At 49.4% G+C, this 6,087-nt stretch overlaps 1 pseudogene; it reads left to right on the forward strand.

Moving 5' to 3' along the window:
* The first annotated feature begins 1,096 nt into the window (after positions 1–1,096).
* LOC118881767 lies at positions 1,097–4,411 on the forward strand (annotated as a pseudogene).
* Positions 4,412–6,087: the final 1,676 nt, after the last annotated feature.

Below are 6,087 nucleotides of genomic sequence, written 5' to 3' on the forward strand. Positions count from 1 at the left end.
GCGGGGGGCGGAGCTGCCTGCCTTGGACACCACGCCCGTTCGGGGGCGGCGACCGGGACGGCGGGGAACCTCCAGCAGGTTCGCTCGGGTTCTGAGGCTGGGTGGCCGGACTCGCCGGAGGTCTACGGCGCATGACGTTTGGTCCGTACCTGACCAGGGGTGTCAGTGAGCTTTGTCCCACCTCTGCCCTGTTGCGGTGCCCAAGGACGCGAAGTCCCTCAGTTACAAGGGAGAAGTCAGGGTGTGTACACAGGCCCCGGCGCCTCCCGGGAATCTCGGGATCCCCACCTCTGGGCTGAACCCCTGAGGAGGCTCTGAGGCTGTCTTGGAGGACAGTTCCTAAGTAAACTGAACTGTGAAACTGCTGCCGATGTTCTAGAAGACCCCCTCTGCATCTGGGAAGGTCTAGACTGGGTTGGGTTGAAGGACCAGAAGCCGGGAGAGTCTGTCCATCACAGGAGTTACCTCAATGAGGAGAGTGGACGGGTGAGGTGAGTTTTCTGCTTTCATTGTGACCCTCGAGCAGTTATCTGGATTAACCCCTCTGTACTCAGGGGGCCAGGACAAGTGTCCAGAGTAGGTGCATATCCCCCCAAAAGGGGAGGGTGCAGATGAGCTTTCAAAGCGCTCTAACTCCAGAGTCTGTGCCTTCGTTAACCCACAGACCTGAACTGCATCTTCTGCCCACCTCAGGGTGTGGAGGACACCAAGTCCCGGCCTTGGAGACCCGTTCTCCTAGGGGTCTAGGGCTAGAAGCTCCAGGGTGCCCTATCTTGGCATGCGGGGGCTCTGCACCTTCTAGAATCATCCCAGCCAGCAAGACAGGCCACTAGGCAGTGGGGTTTGGCTGCTTGGTATTGACTTTCTCTAGAAGATCTAGGCTTTAGCCATCTTTGTTCTCAAGCCCTGGGTAAATGAAGAGAAAATGAGGGCCTTAAAGTGTGGGAAGGCCTGGAAAGGGAACCCAATAAAGGGAACCAGGTAATGCACTGCTAGGCTTCAGGCTCCAGGGAGGACAGATAAAGGGGTGCTCCCAGGGAAGTCTTTTAAAGCCCCCGGCCCTCCACAGACCGTGCCACAGCTCTGCTTCCCTCTAGAGCATGAGTGTATCTCTATTCCTGTGGGTCAGGCTGGGGTGCAGATGGGTAGTGCCTACTGGGAGCTCTACTGCCTGAAGCACGACATCCAGCCCAGTGGCTCTATGCCCAGCAACAAGGCACTGGGGAGCTGCGCTGACTCCTTTCAACACCATCAGTAAGACAGGGCTAGCAAGCACGTGTCTGGGACTGTCTTTGTGGACCTGGAGCCTTCTGTCATAGGTGAGTGGGCACTTGGTGGGTTCCCCACCCCCAGCCCATATTCTTGCCATCCCCCAAATCAGCTGGGAGCTCTGCTTAGGGGAAAAACTCTTGGAATGCAGGCAATCACCAGCCAAGGACAACAATAAGGTCTGTTGCTTTTGTCTAGACTCTATCTTCAGGAGGGGTCCTGCGGGCTTCCTGTGCTGAGAGGGAGAGTAGTCAAAGAGCTCTGCCTGGGAAACCACTAGATGTTTGAGTCAGGGGTCAGACCTAGAAAGAAGACTACAGAAAAGAGTGGATATTAAAGCAGAATCTTTAAACTTCCCTTTCCCTACCCTCAGGCTCTCAGGGATAACATTGCCTAAGGAACTGGGTGCTGAGTTTAACTGAAATGGGTCCCTTAATAGGATGTGGACCTGTGTGAACTTGGCTGTTCTTGGCTCTCAAGGGGTTCTCTGCTTCCTCCTTTCTGCGTCTGAATTTCCTCAGTTTCTTGTTCCTGAAAACGTCACCCCTCTTCCATCTTCCTAAAGACGTTGTTATAGATGTTGAATTGTGGAGTGGGTTTTCTGCATTAGTCTGTGTTCTTATTCCAATCAAAAGTCAAATGAGATTCCCCTGAACACACCACTGATTCCTTACTAAGCAAAATGAAGTGGCTATGATGAGAGGGAAGGGACTGCAAAAGGGACCCCCGAACTTTCCCCCTCACAGCCCAGGTAGGACTGGCCTTTACAAGTGGGCCTCGGGAATGCTGTGTGCCCTTCAGGCCCTGCTCTTCGGTTCTACGTGGGGGAGCTCAGCAGCAAAGGTCCTAGTGCCTGTGTGGAGGAGACCTTTCCTCCGCACAGGATGGGGTAAGAACTGGCAGGTATAGGCAGCTCTTCTACCCTGAGCAGCTGATATCTGGCGAGGAAGATGCTGCCAGCACCTCTGCCCGAGGCCACTACACTGTGGGGAAGGAGATCCTCGATCTGGTGCTGGAGTGGATCCAAAAACTGGTGAGCAGACCAAGTGCCCTTGGCACCTGGGAGGCTGGACTTGTGTGGCAGCAAGGGGAACCACAGGCCTATGGCTGGTGCTGGTTCGTCTGGCCTGTCTGTCCACTTACTTCCTCTAGGGGGAGCTGCGTGTCCTGGGTGTGGATCTAGGGTTAGAAGTCTGAGTAACTTGCTCTGCCCTGAGCCTGTGGACTCTGGCTTCTGCCCTGCTGGTTCCTTGCTTTGTCAAGCCTGATTGTCTGATCCAAACCTTGTTTGATTTTTGATCCATCTCCAGCCCCAGCAGGTGGCAGGAAGCTGCCTCAGAAGCTCGGCTTGTTGTTCTTGGACTCCTAAGCAGGGCTTTCCAGCTGGGAGAGGCTCCTCTTAGCTTTTAGCCACTTTTCCAGTTTACCCTATCCCTTGCCTGAGGCCGGGAGAGCCAGGACCAAGGCCAGCTAGGAGCCAGTACTTTGGCACTGGCCCTTTAGAGGGATTGTCCAGACATACTCTCTGCTGCTCAGAGACTGAGGACTTGCAGGTGACCTGAGGAATGGGATTCTGTGTGAAAATATGACAAGGCACCCCCTAAGCTTAGACCTTTCTTAAAAAGGAGAATTTCTTTTAGTTGTCAATTTACATAAAGCCTACTTATTTTATTTTTTGCTTTAAAAAAATTTATTGTATATTTATTGTATATAATATATATTTATTGTATATAATATATATAATTGTATACAACATATTAGTTTCAGGTATAGGACATAATGATTTGATATATGTAATATTGCAAATGAAGGACTTTTATATTGTTACTACTCATGTGTCTGGTATAGTCTGATGCTTTTCTAGTCCAAGGAACAGCTACATCAGAATCACCAAGGGTACTTGTTAAACCTGCAGGTTCCTGGGTTCCAGTCTGAGGTTGGGCCTGGATACCACCACCACCAGTCCCAGTCCCACTCTTCTGCAACTAGGTGGCAGAGCTACAAAGCTGAGAGGGCTCAGCTCTCTGACTACAGATCCGATGTCCACCTGACCCTCATCTCCCCTCCCCTCACCCCTGACACTTCACACACACAGCACTGCCCTTCTAGGTCATCCGTCTCCCCGGAACTCCAAGCCTCTTGTAGGTATTCTCTTCTCACATCTATAGAGGTGAAGCAACAGAGCATGAGAGAACTTTCTGGAGTGATGGAAATTTCTATATTTTGATTGGTTTGATGGTTCTATAGGTATATACATTTGTCAAAGCATTCACTGTATGTATTATAATATGTATACAGTTAAGTATAAATTATGCTTCAAAGTTTTGTGTTTTTTAAGTATAGAAGTGAATACAGTTGTAGTTAGGTCACAATAGTTTTGTAGACAGGAAAGAGTCCTGTCAGGAGAAGAGGGCTGGGGACAGATGATAATGCCATCTGCATCCTTAACAGTGTTATCTCCTACCCTAGACAGACCAGTATACCGGGCTTCAGGGTTTCTTGATCTTCCATAGCTTTAAGGAGGACACTGGCCCAGACTTCACCTCTCTGCTGATGGAGCAGCTTTCCGTTGACTGTGGCAAGAAATCCAAGTTGGAGTTTGCTATCTACCCAGCCTCTCAAGTGTCCAAAGCAGTTGGTAACTGCATCCTTACCACCCATACAACCCTGGAGCACTTGGACTATGCCTTCATGGTAGACAATGAGGCCATCTATGATATCTGTCACTGTAACCTGGACATCAAGTGCCCTACCTACACCAACCTCAACCAGCTCATGGACCAGATTGTCCTCCATCATTGCCTCTCTGCATTTTGATAGTGCCCTCAATGTGGACCTCACAGAGTTCCAGACCAATCTGGTGCCCTACCTCTGCATCCACTTTCTGTTGGTGACCTGCTCACACATTGTCTCAAATGAGAAGGGCTATCATGAGCAGCTCTTGGTGTCAGGGATCACCAATGCCTGCTTCAAACCCTCCAATCAGATGGGTCAAGTGTGACCCTCACCATGGCGAATACATGTTCTGCTCTGCCATGGAGATGTGGTACCCAAGGATGTGAATGCCACCACTGCCACTCTCAAGACCAGGTGCATCATCTGGTTTGTGGGCTGGTGTCCCATGTGTTTCAAGGCAAGTTAGGGATAAAAGGAGGGATTAGCACGTGTCCTGTGTAACCACTGAGAGGGGAGATTCCTTTAGAGCTGCAGGCATTAAAACATGCACTAGGGATTGGGAGAATCAGGCAAATAACAGCGTTAGAGGCTGTCTTTAACTTTTTTTTAAAATTAATTAATTATTTTTGGCTGCATTGGGTCTTCATTGCTGCGTGCAGGCTTTCTCTAGTTGTGGTGAGCGGGGGCTACTCTTCGTTGCGGTACGTGAGCTTCTCATTGCGGTGGCTTCTCCTGTTGTGGAGCGTGGGCTCTAATGCGCTCAGGCTTCAGTAGTTGTGGCTCGTGGGCTCTAGAGCGCAGGCTCAGTAGTTTTGGCGCACGGGCTTAGTTGCTCCGCGGCATGTGGGATCTTCCCAGACCAGGGCTCAAACCTGTGTCCTCTGCATTGGCAGGCGGCTTCTCAAGCACTGCGCCACCAGTGAAACCTGGTTGTCTTTAACTCAATAGATCTCAACTTGTCTAGAGCCCAGGCCTTTGGTCTGTACACCAGGTTCAATTCTATTTGAAAACTAGCCTTTACGAAAGGAAAGTATGTTTCATGTTTCTTAGCCTGGTATATAGGCATTCCCTACACTTGCCAGTCAGATTGGGGGCAGTGATTTCATTGTTCATGTGTGCCAGGGACATACCCATTTAATATGGCTCCTGCTCAGAAGGGAGTGCTTTTGGAAGCACAGAAAGTCCTGCCATTCAAATAATGGGCAAAACAGGGGTCAGAAGGTGTATGAATACTGTCTCTTCCTTTTGAGTAATTTGTTTATGCCCCATCCTTTCATCAGTTCACATTCCCAGAGGGTACTGGGCATATGGCCTAGTTTAAGTTTTATAGGTTTTGTTTCAGGGTGAGACTAGAAAGATTAAAGGTGGCAATTGTGGCATTTAGAAAATATACAGCTTTCCTGCCCCATTACACTGCTGCAGACATGACCGCAATGGGAGGGGAGGCAGGGACTCCTGGTCATAAAGATAATAGCAGCTTGCTAGTGTTGAAGAGTTGTCCTGTAGCTCAGAACAAAGGGGTAGGGAATCTGGGAGGCTGACTTCGTTTCTCAGCTCCATGTTAGGAAAGCTTCAGCTATTCAAAGGAAGAATAGGTTGCCTTCAGGAATTGCTAGTAAGCTTGCTTTCCTTGGAAGCATTAAGGGGAAGTTGACCTTGTTTTTTGTTTTTTTTTTTAAACACTGAATGTCAAATACATTTGCACTGAATATCATGAAGGAACTGGCCTTGCCAAGATCTGAGGGCAGAGCAGACTTAATCTTGTTTGAAGAAGCCAAGAAGGCCAGTGTGGCTGGGGCAGAATGAGCCAGGGGGAGATTAGGAACAGCTAGGGCCTTATGGACCATAGTCAGGATAGCAGTGAAGCCAAGTTACCACGGCAACCAGTCAAAGTTCCTCTTTCATGTCTCTTAAGAATCAGGGCATGGACCAGAGGCAGCACAGGAGCCTCCCAGCATCCTAGTCTGTAATTTAATGACAGGGTTCCTTGTTTGTTCTCATTCCAAGAAACTGCTAGGGAGCAGTTATAAAGTATAAGTAGAATGAGGGTGATGATATAACTGGGCCAGTTCAGTTTTTGTATTCTTTATGCTCTCTTCCACTGCAGCTTTTCCTGCCCTTCCATGAGAAAGAAGCCAACTC

Source organism: Balaenoptera musculus, chromosome 1 (assembly GCF_009873245.2).
Source record: "Balaenoptera musculus isolate JJ_BM4_2016_0621 chromosome 1, mBalMus1.pri.v3, whole genome shotgun sequence".
NCBI classification, from domain to species: Eukaryota; Metazoa; Chordata; class Mammalia; order Artiodactyla; family Balaenopteridae; genus Balaenoptera; species Balaenoptera musculus.